This window comes from Oryctolagus cuniculus, chromosome 1, assembly GCF_051225735.1.
Source record: "Oryctolagus cuniculus isolate XC-2025 breed Fujian yellow rabbit chromosome 1, ASM5122573v1, whole genome shotgun sequence".
NCBI classification, from domain to species: domain Eukaryota; kingdom Metazoa; phylum Chordata; class Mammalia; order Lagomorpha; family Leporidae; genus Oryctolagus; species Oryctolagus cuniculus.
The window spans coordinates 119,160,619-119,177,755 of record NC_142867.1 but is presented as its reverse complement, the minus strand read 5'-3'; positions in this window follow the sequence as shown (position 1 = coordinate 119,177,755).

Here is a 17,137-nt window from a genome sequence, read left to right as displayed (position 1 = left end):
TGTTTATGGCATCAGTAATCACCCTAGGCTCTTGTCATGAGTTGCCAAGGCTATGGAAGCCTTTTGAGTTCACCAACTCTGATCATATTTAGACAAGGTCGTAGTCAGAGTAGAAGTTTTCTCCTCCCTTCAGAGAAAGGTACCTCCTTCTTTGATGACCTGTTCTTCCCACTGGGATCTCACTCACAGAGATTTTTCATTTAGTTTTTTTTTTTTTCCAGAGTGTCTTGGCTTTCCATGCCTGAAATACTCTCATGGACTTTTCAGCCAGATCTGAATGCCTTAAGGGCTGATTCTGAGGCCAGAGTGCTGTTTAGGACATCTGCCATTCTATGAGTCTGCTGTGTATCTCGCTTCCCATGTTGTATCGTTCTCTCCCTTTTTTATTCTATCAGTTAGTATTTGCAGACACTAGTCTTGTTTATGTGATCCCTTTGACTCCTAGTCCTATCATTATGATCAATTGTGAACAGAAATTGATCACTTGGACTAGTGAGATGGCATTGGTACATGCCACCTTGATGGGATTGTATTGGAATCCCCTGGCATGTTTCTAACTCCACCATTTGGGGCAAGTCTGATTGAGCATGTCCCAAATTGTACATCTCCTCCCTCTCTTATTCCCACTCTTATATTTAACAGGGATCATTTTTTCAGTTTAGTATCAACACTTAAGAATAGCTGTGTATTAATTACAGAATTCAACCAATAGTATTAAGTAGAACAAATAAAAAATACTAGGAGGGATAATGTATTAAGTTGTTCATCAACAGTCAGGGCAAGGGCTGATATAGTCACCATTTCTCATAGTGTCCATTTCACTTCAACAGGTTTCCTTTTTGCACACCAATGTCTTGATTTGTTTCCTATATTTTCCTTCCAGCAATTTCAGTTTCAGTTCTTACATTTAGATCTTTGATCCACCTTGAATTTCTTGCTGTATATGGTGAGAGCTAGTGATCTAATTTAATGTATATGAAATTGGCTCTGAAGAAGACTACTTCTTACTTCCAATGCATATATTGACATTTTGTCAAAAATTACTAGGCTATGTGTATGTAGATTAATTTATGTGTCTCTGTTCTGTCCCATTGGTTTATGTGTCAGTTTTATGCCAGTGCCATGCTGTTTCAATTACTGTAGCTTTGTAGTATGCTTTGAAATTAGGTTTTGTGATGCCTTCAGTTTCATTGTACTTATTTATTTTTGCTTAGAATCGTTTTGGCTATTCTGGGTCCTTATGAATTTTAGGGTTTTTTTTTCTATTTCTGTAATGGATGCCATTGGTACCTTAAAAAGATTTTTATTTATGTATTTGAAATGCAGAGAGACAGGGAAAGGGGGAGTGAAAAAGATCAAGAAATAATCTTCTATTAGTTCACTCCCTCAAATGACTGCAGTGGCTGGGCTAGGCCAGGTTGAAGCCAGTAGCCAAGAAGTTCAAGGTCTCCCACCTGGGTGGTAGGTACTCAAGTACTTAGGCCATCATCTACTGCCTTACCAGGTGCATTACCAGGGAGCTGGGAATTGAAGTCACAACTCTGATGTGGGATAATAGCAATGAAAATGGTAGCTTAACCCATTGCACCATAATATTGGCCCTGATAGAGATTCCATTGACTTTATACACTGCCTGCAGTAGAATGGACATCTTAGCACCAATAATTCTTCCACTCATGAACAAGGAATATCTTTCTGATTTTTTGTATGACCTTGATGATTTGTTTCATCAGTGTTTTATCATTTTCATTGTAGTGATATTTCATTTCTTTGTTAAATCATTTGTTAAAGCAACTGAAAAAGAACAGCAAGTATCTCATTTCAAAATACTATATGACCCTGAAATTTACTCTTAACTATGTGGGGCCAGTGTTGTAGTATAGAGGGTAAAGTCACCACCAGCATTCCATATAGGTGCTGGTTCATGTCTGGTTGCTCCACTTCTGATCCAGCTCCCTGCTAATGGCCTAAGAAAAGCAGTAGAAGGTGGCCCAAGCATTTTCTCCCCACCCACCCATGGGGGAGACCTGGAAGAAGCTCCCAGCTCCTAGCTTAGCCCAGCCCTGCCCGTTGTGGCCATCTGGGGGGTGGCCCAGTGGATGGAAGATCTCTCTCTCTCTCTCTCTCTCTCTATCTCCCTTGCTCTCACTCTTACTCTCTGCTCATCTCTCCCTGTCTCTCTGTAACTCTATCAAATAAATAAATAAACAAATCTCTTTTTTAAAAGAATGATTAAAGGAAGGAGACACTATTGCACACAACAACATGACTGCATCTGACCAACACAATGTTGAATGAAGGAAGTCTGGCATAAAACACTACATGGTATATGAAAATGTTAATATTGTCCAAAGCAGCCAACTTAGTCTCTAACAATAGAAGTCAGAATAGTGGTGACATTCAGGCTGGGACATTGACTTGGAAATGGGGAGATAGCATGGTTTTTGTGGTTTAGGTAATCATGTGAATGTACTGGACAAGAAAGTGGGTACTATGCTGTGTGCATTTGCAATATTCTGTTTGGTTTACAATGAATACTTCTGTGTATGCTACACTATGAAGTGTGGGGAGCAACTCGGACTAGACTAAGTTACTGGAATTAAGACTTATTCTATGCATCTGCTCTCCCACAATATGGCGCTGGGAGAGGAGGAAACAGCTTCTACACACCTGCCTCCAGTTCAACCAATAAACAGCAGGACCTGCTCCTGATTGGAGGAGAGCAGCATACTCGGCGTGTGGGTAGCAGAGTTGGGATTGGTGGAAGAGGATTATAAAGGAGGAGAGAGACAACATGCACCAGGAACATCTATCTGAAGGAACACCTGTGCAGCCCCCGAGAGAGCCGGCCGGCAGTGTGCCGCTCCCCCGCGGAAGTGGGGAAAGTGGCAGGGGGAGCCGCCCCTCCACGGAGGTGTAGGGGTCGGTAGCCAACCCGGGAAGAACCAGCAGCAAACCCGGGGAGGGCCGAGCAGACAAAAGAACAGCGCAGGGTCCTGTGTCATTCCTCCACGAAGAGGGGGAGCGACAATGAAGAGTTTCTGAAAGGAAAAAAAATACTTGTAGTAGTACTAACATGCTGGATACTGGCTCAGTAACATGTGTCAAGCGATTGAGTTTTATCATTGGCCATGACTGAGTTACCTTCCTACCAGTATAGCAAAAGGATATATGTTGATGGACAGCTACAATACAAAATGCGAAGTTGATAAGAGGGTGATGGGTGGAAAAAATAACATATGTCCACCAAAATTTGCATACAACAAATAATACTGTTTATATTTAAATAAAATGATAATGTGACACAAAAGGATTAGTGCTATCAGTATTAAATATGATTATTCTATCAGAAGAGTCCATGATGCAGAAAAATTTTATAGAGGTACATGGAAAATATTTTTTTCTTAGAAAAACTGAAAAGTAGGAGTGGGATTGCAGTTGAGAAAATATTTTCTATAGGCCTTGTCTTAATATCGGAAAGGTAAGACATGTCAAACATAGAAGAGCAACTCTTTATTCTCTTTGTTGTATAAATTGAGAACTATAAGTCTGAATGCACCTGTTAACTGTAGGAAATGAAGTTTTAGCCTGAAAGACATGTTTAAGAAAGCGATTTGGGGTTGGCATTGTGGCATAACAGGTTAAGTCTCTGCCTGTGGTGCTGACACCCAATACGGGTGCTGGTTTGAGACCCGGCTGCTCTACTTCCGATCCAGCTCCCTGCTAATGTGCTTGGGAAAGCAGCAGAAGATGGCCCAAATGCTTGGCCCCCTGCACTCCCATGGGAGACCTGAAGAAGCTCCTGGCTACTGGCTTCAGATGGGCCAAGCCCCAGCTGTTGTGGCCATTTAGGGAGTGAACCAGTGGATGGAAGATTCTCTCTCAGGGCTGGCACTGTGGCGTAGTGGATAAAGCTGCCGTCTGCAGTGCCGGCATCCTATATGGGCACCAGTTCAAGTCCCGGCTACTCCAATTCTGATCTAGTTCTCTGCTATGGCTTGGGAAAGCAGTAGAAGATGGCCCAGGTCCTTGGGCCCCTGCACCCATGTGGGAGACCCAGAAGAAGCTCCTGGCTCCTGGCTTCGGATTGGCGCAGCTCCGGCTGTTGTGGTTGTCTGGGGAGTGAACCAGCAGATGGAAGGCCTCTTTCTCTCTCTGTAAATCTGACTTTGAAATAAAATAAATAATTCTTAAACTTTATAAGAAAAATATTCTCTCTCTCTTTCTTTCTCACTCTGTAACTCTGCCTTTCAAATAAATAAAAAATAAATTAAAAAAACAATTTGTGAATTTGGTGGTATGTTTACCAAAAGATTTTGATCAATCATCAAAAGCAAACAAAAGGATAGATTCTAAGTCAAAGGATAAGATGTTTACTGGAATGTGTGATCTTCATAAAGGGAATAGTCTACTTTGTCTAAAAATTCTTCATAGAAATCAGCCACAACTTTCACCACAAAAGAAATCTCATCAAAATTGACTCAGATTTCACAGGTATTCTCTCTATTGATGTTTAGTTTCAGGCTCCATAGCTCTTCCTACTGCTGAAATAACTACTTCCAAAATTGTAAATACTTCTACAAATGCCCGATGGGAGATATCTGAAAGACATATGTACTGCTTTCACTTTCTAAAGTGTAGGAAAGAGGCCACGGCTCACTAGGCTAATCCTCCAACTGGGGCGCTGGCACACCGGGTTCTAGTTCCGGTCGGGGCGCCGGATTCTGTCCCAGTTGCTCCTCTTGCAGGCCAGCTCTCTGCTGTGGCCTGGTAGTGCAGTGGAGGATGGCCCAGGTCATTGGGCCCTGCACCCGCATGGGAGACCAGGAGAAGCACCTGGCTCCTGGCTTCGGATCAGCGCTGTGTGCTGGCCGCAGCTCACCAGCCGCAGCAGCCACTGTGGGGTGAACCAATGGACAAGGAAGACCTTTCTGTCTGTCTCTCTCTAAAAAAGATAAAGTGTAGGAAAGAAAATCTGGAGATCGAGCAATTTTGTGCGTGGAAATGTCAGCCAGTTTATTAGTTGGTGTGGCACATTCATGTCATCCAACAATTGTTGAGCATTCACTCTCATAATAATCAAATCTCTCTTCAATCCCATCAAGGTGGCATGTACCAATGCCATCTCACCAGTCCAAGTGATCAATTTCAGTTCACAATTGATCATAATGAAAGGACTAAGAGTCAAAGGAAGCACATAAACAAGTCTAGTACCTGCTAACACTAACCGATAGAATAAATAAAGGGGAGAGTGATCCAACATGGGAAGTGAGATACTCAGCAGACTCATAGAATGGTGGATGTCCTAAATAGCACTCTGGCCTCAGAATCAGCCCTAAAGGCATTCGGATCTGGCTGAAAAGCCCATGAGAGTATTTCAGGCATGGAAAGCCAAGACACTCTGGCAAAAGATCTCTGTGAGTGAGATCCCAGTGGAAAGAACAGGTCTTCAAAGAAGAAGGTACCTTTCTCTGAAGGGAGGAGAGAACCTCCACTTTGACTATGACCTTGTCTAAACAAGATAAGAGTCGGAGAAGTCAGAGGGCTTCCATAGCCTTGGAAACTCATGACTGGAGCATAGGGAGACTACTGATGCCATAGACAGGAGTGTCAATTGGTAAAGTCAACAACAGGAGTCACTGTGCACTTACTCCTCATGTAGGATCTCTGTCCTTAATGTGCTGTGCATTGAGATTTAATGCTATAACGAGTACTCAAACAATATATTTCACTTTGTGTTTCTATGGTGGTGCAAACTGTTGAAATCTTTACTTAATGCATACTAAACTGATCTTCTGTAAAAAAAAAAAAAAGAAATTATCAATTCCCAACTTGACTTTCACTGGGATTAAACATGACAATAGGTCTGATCTGATTTCATCATCATTTAAAAAATCATCTATTATTTTTCACTTTACGTTTCTGTGTGAGAGCAAACTGTTGAAATCCTTACTTAATGTATACTAAGCTGATCTTCTGTATATTAAGATAATCGAAAATGAATCTTGATGTGAATGGAAGGGGAAAGGGAGTGGGAAAGGGGAGGGTTGTGGGTGGGAGGGACGGTATGTGGGGGAAGCCATTGTAATCCATAAGTCGTACTTTGGAAATTTATATTCATTAAATAAAAGTTAAAAAAAATAATCAAATCTCTCCTGTTGTCATCTTTCCTACTCTGTGAACAGAGGAGTTTAACCACAGCATTGAGTGTGCTGAATTGGCTACCTCAGAAGATGCTTAGGATAGTTGAACCCCTTTCTCTACCCCATCACTTTGGAATTCAAAGTCCCGATATTTGGCTGAGCTGTATCTCGGGAACTTGGCCATAGACACCTCATGGAAAAGGAACTTTTCCAGTTGGAATGTAACTACTCTCAGAAGCACTTGCCTGAGAGATGTTCCTATGCTCAGTTCTATCCCAGTCCTGCAAGTGCAAAGAGCGTCTTGACCTCAGGAAAGGGTTCAACTTCGAGAGTGGTTGATGAAGATTGAGAAAGGTGTGTCCTGAGGTCTTCTGGGGATGACCTATGTGTTAGAGTATACAGCTGTGCTCCGATAGGTGATCAGTGTTGGTGTTAGAGTGCAAATGTAGGGTTACAGAGGTTAATGAAGAAACCAGAGGCTGTCAATAATCCCAGTGACAGGAGTACAGTGCTGATATATAAAATCTTTTACTTATTCCTGGCTCACATTATCCTAGACACTTTAGAAACGGGCTGGGGAAAAGATAAATCCTCAAGTCTCAACAAGAATCAGAGAGTGGTGGGCAGCAGGAACAAGAATTTATGTTTATAGAAACAACAATATGTGCTGCAGGTTTATGTTTCAAGGGGCATGAATTGAAAGGCAACTGATTCTGTGGGCTCCAAGGATCATAATATATCCCAGCTGGCATACTGGCTAGAACTGCTTGGTTTACAGTGCACTGTGACTCATTAACACACACTATGCTCCATTCTTTAATCTTGACCGTCTTCAAGACCCAGCCTATCTCCAGTATTCTGAGAAGGAAGGATCCTCATGGCTCTGCCTGAAGTGTCTGGCATATACATCTTGGATATGCAATAGCCCACTGTTTTCCTTAAGATCATCTTGCTCTCTAGTTATTTGATTTGGGGTAAGTAATATTTGTTACTTGTCTGTTCTACAACCCCCATTATAGGCTGGCCCTAACAGGAAGGCACTTAATGTGCTATACATGAAAATTGCTATTGATGAGATTATCTCTTGGTTAATCTGTAGTTTGAGGCAAGCTAGAACAGTGAAGTCTGGGGAAGAAAAGAGAGAAGCACTTGGTCATGGAAGAGGGATCTGGACTATTGCCACTACTGTACGTGCTTAGATTTGGATGTGCTTTTGGCCTGTTCTGTACCTATTGGCCATTATCTTTGGAATAATGTGTTATAAAGTGATTTGAGGGCTGACCTCAGCAGGTGCAGCTCCATTGCCGAAAGTCTCAAGTGCTACCTGTTCTCTAACAGAATCTGCTACAGAATCAGCTGAAACAGAATGGAAACCCTCCTGAAGCTGGGTCTCTCTCTGCTGTGCATAGAAATTGGTAAATCCTTGGGAGGCAGCTTGATGATGGCTAAATTCAGTCCAGTCCTATCCCTGGCTTTTAGTACCTGGGTTCTGTGAGCGCCAACCAACTTCTGAGGAAAAGTTTTGGTTTCACAAATGGAGAGGCTGTAGCCCTGGCCATCCAGTTTCATTTACCTCAGTCACCTGAATCCTTCACTCATCCTTGTCCTCTGACCTCTAAGCTTTATACACTCCCTAAATTATGACTTGTATGTGGAGTGAGAAAGCAGGTGCTCTTGGCCAGCCTAAGAACTGTCCATCCTGATCTTGCCCCTGGAGCCTCAGGCCAGGCTCTGATAACCCAGGAACTAACCTGCAGTCTTCGTAATAATCACTGTGGTAAATTGAAAAATTAAATCCAAATGCCATGAGCAACATGGCTCTGTAAAGAGTGGTCAGTCTCCCTGCCTGCTGGTCATTATTCCCTTGTCAAATGTATGGAGAGAATTAGACCACCTCCCAGTGCCTCCAGCTAAGTGTGTGGTATTAAAACATATTATTGCCTGGAGCATATCCCTGAGGGTAAATCATTGGTGTGATCAGATTCTATTCCTTTTAGTAAGTGACAGTAGTAGCTCCTTTCTCTGTCAACATAATTTTTTTGGCAGCCTTAGCACTCCGGTGTAGACAATGTCGTGGATACACAAATATGAATTGTCATCATAGGATGGAAACTTGCTTTCCTAGTGATGGTGAATCTTGTATGATCCGCAGAGTCTTTTCTTCTGATGGTGGTAAGTGTTTTTAGTGTTCTGGTGTAGAACGATTACTTTTCCATGAGGGCTCAAAATCACCTTCACGTAAGACATATTGCCTGCGTGAAATGAGTTTGTTGAGACTGAGAAGTGAGTTTCTGAGTCCTGTGGTGGGATTACCTTGATTGTTGATTCAAAATATTAAGGAGAGAATGTGGTATGCTAGGGCTGTTAAACACCAGTGCACTGAGCCCTTCCTGAGTCTCCCAAGGCTCAACCTCAGGGTCCAAGACTCCAAGGGGTCTTTAAAACATTTCACACTCTACCTTGTGTCCTCTGCTCTGGTGGCCTATTATCAGTCCAAATTCTGCCTAGTTTAGAGTCCCCTTCTCTGGAAACATTCTTTGACCCTTATCCACATGATCCTCCTGTCTGTTACCACCAAGTCCTGGCTATGTCCATCTCATAACACTTACAACAGGGTATTCCAATTTCTTGCCATTTCTTACATCTTGTCCTTGAAAGAAAGAATTGATGTTGCTCACTATTCCACCCTGGTTCTTGTCACATAACTTGGCATGCACCAGATTTTCAACAAGTGCTTTGTGCCTGTCTGGCTGAGGAAGTGCCATTTTGAACTCAACACCTATAATCCTGACCTCAATATCAAGTATACAGGTCCCTTCAGTAGAGACTTCAGGCAGAATGAGACTTACTAAATGTGGCTTAAAAGCCCATGGTAGGATTGCCACTGGTGTACCTTTGGCTGCTATAGAAGAAATAAGCTGGGGCTGATATGGCACAGTGGGTTAAGCCACTGCCTGCAACTCCAGCATTCCATATTGGAGTGCCTGTACAAGTCTCATCCTCCGTTGAATCCTGATTTAGCATTCCTGATTTAACAGGGCCTTGCATCCTGGCTATCAAAATGAAATTTTTATTTATTTTAAAATTTTTTATTAACATGTACTACTTGTGCATTTTAATGAAGTACAGTACAAGAGTTCAGCTCGTATATTGAGTAAAGGGATCAAATCTAGCAATTAACATTTCTGTTTCCTTATCCTTTCTCTGTTTGCAGCCTACCAGTTCTTCTCTTCCAGATTCTTGTACAGTATATAATACATTATTATTAGCTATATTGACTCCATTGTGCTGTGGAATACTGGAATTTATTACTTCTATCCAAGTGGGTATTTTTGGTGATACTCATTATCCAATATTCCTTCCCCTCCTTCTTTCCACTATTCTAAGTCCCACATATGAGGGAAAACGTGTTATTTGCCTCTATGTGTCTTATTTCACTTAACCTGATGACCACCAGTTCCATCCAATTTTGCTGCAGATATCTGACTTTGTCTTTAGTGTGACTGAATAACACTCCATTGTGTATATATCCCACTTTTCTTTATCCTTTCATCCATTGGTGTACTTTTGGGTTTTGCGAATAGTGCTGCAATGAACGCAAGAGTACATGCATTTCTTTGATATTCTGGTTTCATTTCCTTCAAATACATCCCAGAAGTCAGATACCTAGATTACATGACAAATAGTTTTTTGGGAAAACCTCTATATTGTACTCCATAATGGCTATACTAATTTGCATTCCCATCAACAATGTATAAGGTTATCTTTCTTCAGATTCTTGCCAGCATTTGTTGATTTTTAATAATAGTCATAACTAGGGTGAAGCAGTAGCTCACTGTGCTTTTAATTTACATTTCTCTGATGGTTAATGATATTGAGCATTTTTTCCGTACTTTTTTGCCATTTGTGTTTCTCATTTTAAGGAATGCTTGTTCAAACTGTTTGTCCATTTCTTAAATAACATTTTGTTTCTATTTTTGTCTTTCACAGAAAACAAACTGCAGAGTGCAGAGAGCAAGTGTGTGAAAGACTGTCAAAGCAAGGAGGATATTTCTGATTTTCAAACAGTGGTGACAACTTGCTGTAGTGGTTTTGACTTTTGCAATGACATCGATGTGCCAATTATGTTACAATAGTTTGAGGAAACTTCCAATAGCCTCATCACTCTCCTCCTTCCTCCTAAATCTATAATACAAAAGTATAACCCACAGTTTGTATTTCTATTCTGGACTAGATGTTTTCCCGAGCATCAGAACTTCATGAGTCAAGGAACCTGGAGGACGCTATATGACCCTATATGACCCTATAGCCCACCTTTTATGCTCCGTATTTCCTCTCTAATAGATATGAACAAAAGTGTATTCTGAGTTCTGCTCAGTGCTTTCATCACTTTGAAAGAAATGGTATCATGGATGAGAAAACAAAAATAAAATAGGCAATGAAGAGAAAATATGAACATTAATACTGTAGTCCTTCAGAAGATAGGTAGTTCTAGTAAAAGGGATATATGAAAGTACTTTATTTGAATTTAAAAATCTATGTTCATTTCTTTCTAAGAAGTAGGTAGGAGAGTGAATAAGGAGGAAAACACAGTGCATCAAAACATAGGATAGAAGAAAGGTAATACTAAGATGTACTTTTACAGCAATAAACATCTACTTTGAAAAGAAAATTTATTTTTTAACTTTTATTTAATAAATATAAATTTCCAAAGTACAGCTTTTGGATTACAGTGGCTTTTTCCCCCCATAACTTCCCTCCCACCCACAACCCTCCCCTTTCCCGCTCCCTCTCCCATCCCATTCACATCAAGATTCATTTTCAATTATCTTTATATACAGAAGTTCAGTTTAGTATATATTAAGTAAAGATTTCAACAGTTTGCACCCACACAGAAACACAAAGTGAAAAATACTGTTTGAGTACTAGTTATAACATTACTTCACATTAGACAACATACTAAGGACAGAGATCCTACATGGGGAGTAAGTGCACAGTGACTCCTGTTGTTGATTTAACAATTGACACTCTTGTTTATGGTGTCATTAATCACCCTAGGCTCTTGTCATGAGTTGCCAAGGCTATGGAAGCCTTTTGAGTTTGCTGACTTTGATCTTATTCTGACAGGGTCATAGTCCAAGTGGAAGTTCTCTCCTCGTTTCAGAGAAAGGTACCTCCCTCTTTGATGACCTGTTCTTTCTACTGGGATCTCACTCATGTAGGCTTTTTTTTTTTGCCACAGTGTCTTGGCTGAAAAGAAAATTTAAATCAACCTAATCTAACTTTACCATCAAAGAACTAGAAAAAAGAACAAAGTAAACCCCAAATTGGTAGAAGAAACAATAAAGACAAGAGGAGATATAAATGAAATAGAAAATAAAAACAATAGGAAACATCAACAAAGACACTACAATGAAAGTAAATGAGGGCTGGGTGTTGAGGTGCAGTGAGTAAGCAGCTGCTTAGGATACCTGAATCTCAATCAAAGTGTCTGTTTTCAAGTCCCTCTTTGGCTTACAATCAGCTTCTTACCAACGCACACCTTGGAAGCAGCAGGTTTGGATTCAAATACTTGGGTGCCTGGGACCCACCTGGAAGCCCAGCTCAGATGAAGTTCCTAGCTCCTCACTTCAGTTTGGGCTGTCCTGGCTTCAACTTGGCCCAGCCTCAGCTCTCAGCTGTTGTGGACATTTGGGGAGGGAACCAGACAATGGAAGATTCATTCTCTCTCTCTCTCTCTTTCTCTCTCTCTCTCTCTCTCTCCCTCCTTCCCCCACCCTCTGCATTTTGAATAAATACAGTAAGTTAGAAACAACAGTTTTTGTACTTACTATTTGTTGAATTCTTTATTTATTGGAGGGTTAAGTTTGTTATTATAAAATAAATTGAAAGTATGTCGTAAAAATTGAAAGAAAAATCAGAAAGAAAAGAGGAGGGAGTAATAGAGTGAGTGAGGGAGATAAGGTATGGTAGGTAGTATCATTGTGCTCTTAAAACTAAATATGTGAATTACATGTAATTTGTTCTGTTTATATGCACAATAAAATAAAGGTGAAATTACAGATCAATATCTCAGATGAGTATACATGCAGCAATCCTCAAACTAAATACTGACAAATAGAATCCAACAGCACATTAAAAAGATCATACTCCATGATCTACTGCAATTAACTACCACGAAGTAAAGATGCTTCGTCATACAAAAATGAATTAATGTGATATACCATGTTAGTAGAATACAGAATTAAAATCATAGCAATCTCTCCAGAAATTCAGAAAATGAAAAATTCAACACTTTTCACGAATAAACTCCCAACATACTAGGAATCAAAGGAAGTTACTTTAACATAATGAAGTCACATATGAAAATTCCACATCTTAATCATACTCAATAGCAAAAGTCAGAAGTTTGTACTTGTAGATTAGGAACTCACTTTCACTCTGTTTGACGCTGTGTTAGAAATTCTGGCCAGAACAATTAGAGAAGAAAAATAAATGAAAGGCACCCAGATCAGACATGAAGAAACAAAATTTTCTCTGCATGCAAACAAAAATATTTATGTGTAGAAAACCCTAATTATATCATAAAAATTGCCACAACTAATAAAAGAATTCTGTAAACTCACAGAACACAAAATCAATATAAGAACTAGATGTGTTTATATACTCTAATCATGAACTATGAATAAAGAAAGGTTGGAATTAAAATACTACCAAAAACTACAAAATAACCAGAAATATATTTAACTCATGAGTTGAAAGATGTATATGCTGAAGACTATAAAACATTGATAAAAGAAATAAAACAAAACACAAATATTAGACATACTGGGCTCATGCATTGGAAGAGTTAGTATTATTTTTTAAAAGTCCACACTTTACAAAATAATTTACAGACTCAATGCAATATTAATCAAAATCTAAGAGTCATTGTTTCAGAGAAATAGAAAACACAATTCTAAAAATCAACTGGAACCCCAGAAGATCAAAAATATCCAAGTCAATATTGAGACTTAATAAAGCTAAAGACATTTCCAACTTTGTAGTATACTATAAAGCTTCAGTAATGAAAACAGTATGATACCAGCATGAAACAGTATGTGACAGACATATGGACCAGTGGAACAGAATGGCGAGCCATGAATTAAATCCACACATGTGTTGTTAACCAATCTTTGATAAGGATGCTGAGAATACACAATGGGGAAAGGAGAGTCTTCAACAAATAGCGTCTGGGAAACCACATATGCAAAAACAGAAGAACTGGAACTGTATCTTGCACAATAAGCAAAAATCAACGTGGAGTATTTAAAGACTTCAATGCAAGGTCTTACTCTGTAAAACACCTAAGAGAAAGCACAAAGGAAAAGCTTTATGACATTGGTATTGGCAAGCTCTCGTTAGATATGATACCAAAGTCCCAGGCAATGATGCAAATTCAAGAAAGCTAGTGTATAATTGAAATCTAAATGCTTTTAAATTTGTGAATCAAACTGTGATTTTTTAATTAAACTTACATAATATTTATTTATTTTTGAAAGGCAGAGTTACAGAGAGAGACGAATGACAGAAAGAGGGAGATTTTCTATCCACTGGTTAACTCCTCAAATGGCAGCAACAGCCAAGAGCCAGGAGCTTCTTCCAGGTCTCCCACATGGATGCAAGGGCCTAAACACTTGGGCCATCCTCCATTGCTTTTCCAGGCACATTAGCAGTGGAGCAGCCAGGACATGAACCAGCACCCATATGTAATTCCAGCATCTAAGGCTTTACATGCTACCCCACAGCACTGGCCCTAAACGTTGTGATTAAGAAAACAAGTGGGGGGCTGGCACTGTGGCATAGCAGGTAAAGCTGCCACCTACAGAGCCAGCATCCCATATGGGCACCGGTTCGAGTCCCAGCTGTTCCACTTATGATCCAGCTCTGCTGTGGCCTGGGAAAGCAGTAGAAATGGCCCAAGTGCTTGGGTCCCTGCACCCACGTGGGAGACCTGGAAGAAGCTCCTGGTTCCTGGCTTCGGATCGGCACATCTCCGGCCATTGCGGCCATCTGGGGGGTGAACCAGCAGATGGAAGACTTCTCTCTCTCTCTCTCTCTCTCTCTCTCTCTCTCTCTCTCTCTCTCGCCTCTCCTTCTCTCTCTGTGTAACTTTCAAGTAAAATAAATAAATCTTTAAAAAAAAGAGAGAGAGAACAAATGAATCAGGAGTATATTGGTTTATGAGCATACATATAAAACTTTAAAATATTTTTGAATAGAAAAATAAATGGGACAATATCAAATTAAATGCTTCAAGGCAAAGGAAATAGATTGAAAAGACAATCTATTGAATTGGAGGGAATATTTGCAAATTATGTTTCTTATAGAGGCTGATCTAAAGAATATATAAGGAACTTTTACAGCTCCATAGTCACAGATTCCCACAGTCATAGCATTCGAGGTTCCCACAATTACCAGGAGCAAGGATCCAGTTTCAGCCCCACAATCCTGCCCTGCCCATGGAGAGAGCGGAGGCACTTCCAGAGCTAGCTGCCAGTCAGTGCTCCTCCATGGTAGTTTGAGTCCAGGCATCTGTGATAGAGTGGGGGAAGAGGAGCAGCTCATAGGTTTAACTGGGCACTCCGCCACCTGCTAACCCTCCAGGTCAGACTCAAAGTCAGTGGGGACAGTAGATTTATCCCCCCAATAAAATCTCCTAGTCATACATATGCATGAGCCACTGTAGGCTCTACTTAGATTTTTTAAGGTTATGTGTGTCCCCTGCTCCCTGCTAGTGCTCCAGAATGGACTCAAAGTCAGTGTGGTGCATGAGGTAATATCATCAGTAACAGGGTCTGCGACAGTCTCTTCTCATCTCACTCCAAGAAAATGGTATCTGCTCCAGCCCCTGGCTGCATGAGTCACAGTATCTCTGCTCACTGCTGTTTGTACTGTCCACACTGCTCCTCAGCGTCCCTCTTCCTTCTGTGTAATTTCCACTGCAGACTTCTCTCCAATTCTCCCCAGAGAATAGGTACTCTGCTTCTCTTCTTTTCCTGTGATCACATCAGCATGCTTTTCTCTATTCAGCCATCTTGGATTCCTGCTTCTCTGTGCTTTTGAGTAATCAAAGATCATTCCCTTGAAGTCCTTTTCAGGCATTTCATCAATCTCTTCATCTTCACATTCTAATATTGAAGTGTTGTTGTTGTTGTTGTGTTCCTTTTGGGGAGTCATATTGTCTTCCTGTTCATGTTTCTTGTATTTCTACATTTATTTTTAGCCATTTGTGGAAATAGTTGTTGGTTTTCTCTTCTGAGGATTTTGTTGTTGAAAATGTGCCTCTATGGCTTAGTGAAGTACTTGCTGCATCAGCATATATTCAGAATTGTGTACTGATATTCAGAATTGTGTGCAGGGAGTTCTACCCATGCTTGAGTGCGGGGCAAGAGTGCAGAGTGACAGCCAAATTGGGTATGGTAGACCTCCTCTGATGTCAGCTGTGGGGAGCATTTGTTTGCACGAGTCCGTTTTCCAGGGTGAACCAACAGCACAGGGTGAGCCCACAGTGCATGCCCATTCATCCCACTCAAGTTCACAAACCACAGAAAGGATCTATGCACTCCTCACTGTGGGTGCCTACTCCTCTGCTTTGATCCTCCCCAGCACTTAGAGAAGTCTGAGCTTCTGTAACCAGACCCAGTGATTGCCCAAAGATCCTGCCACAACCTGTACCTCTCCGCCTACTTTGATCCCCGACCTCTGGTAACCACCACTGCATATTTAACTTCTATGAGATCATATATTTCTAGATTTCATGTATGAGTGAGATCATGTGATATTTGTCTTTCTGTGCTTGGCTTATTTTGATTAACATAATGACCTCCAGTTCTATCCAAGTTATTGCAAATTAAGATTTCATCATTTTATGGCTGAGTAATATTCCATTGTATGCATTACATATTTTCTTTATCCACTCCTTAGTAAATGGAAACTAAGATTACTTCCATTTCATGCCTATTATAAATAGTTCTGCAATAAACATGAGAGTACAGATGTCTGTTTGACATATAAATTTCATTTCCCTTGATTATATGCCTTGCAATGGGATTTCTGCACCACATGGTAGATCTATTTTTAGTTTCTTGAGGAACCTCCATAGTATTTTCCACAATGGCTATAATAATTTACATTCTCATTAACAGTGTGCAAGGATTTTCTTCCTTGCAAATCCTCACCAACACTTACTATCTTTTAGATAATAGCCAATCTTACTGAAGTGATGCTTCCTTGTGGTTTTGATTTGCGTTTCCCTGGTGATTAGTGATGTTGAGAATTTGTGCATGTACCTGTTGACCATTTGTATGTCTCCCTTTGTTAAATGTCTATTTAGATCTACTATCCATTTTTAATTGGATGTTGTTGTTTTGTGTGTGTATGTGTTATGTTTTTTGCTGTTGAGATATTTGAGTTTTTATATATTTTTGATGTCAACCCTTTATTCAATCTGTAGCTTGCATATTTTCTAGGTTATATCTTCACTATATTGGTTGTTTTCTTTGATGTGCAAAACTGTTTAGTTTGATGAAATCTCATTTGTCTATTTTTGCTTTTATATCCTGCACTTTTGGCATCTGATCTAGGAAATTCTTGCCCATTCCAGTGTCCTGAAGGGCTTTCTCAATGTTTTTCTCAAACAGTTCCAAGATTTTGGATCTCAGATTTAGGTCTTTAATCCATTTTTTGCTTGATTTTGTACATATTGAGACAGAGAGGCCTAGCTTCAATCTTCTGTATATAGATGTATAATCTTCCCAGCACCATCTATTAAAAAGACTCGCCTTTTATCCATTGTGTATCCTTAGATCAGTGGATTGTAGACATGTGGGTTTACTTCCAGAATCTCTATTGTGTTCCACTGGTTTATGAATCTGTTTTTGTGCCAATATCATGCCATTTAATTATTATTTCTTTGTACTATATTTTAATGTCAAACACTGTAATTTCTCTTG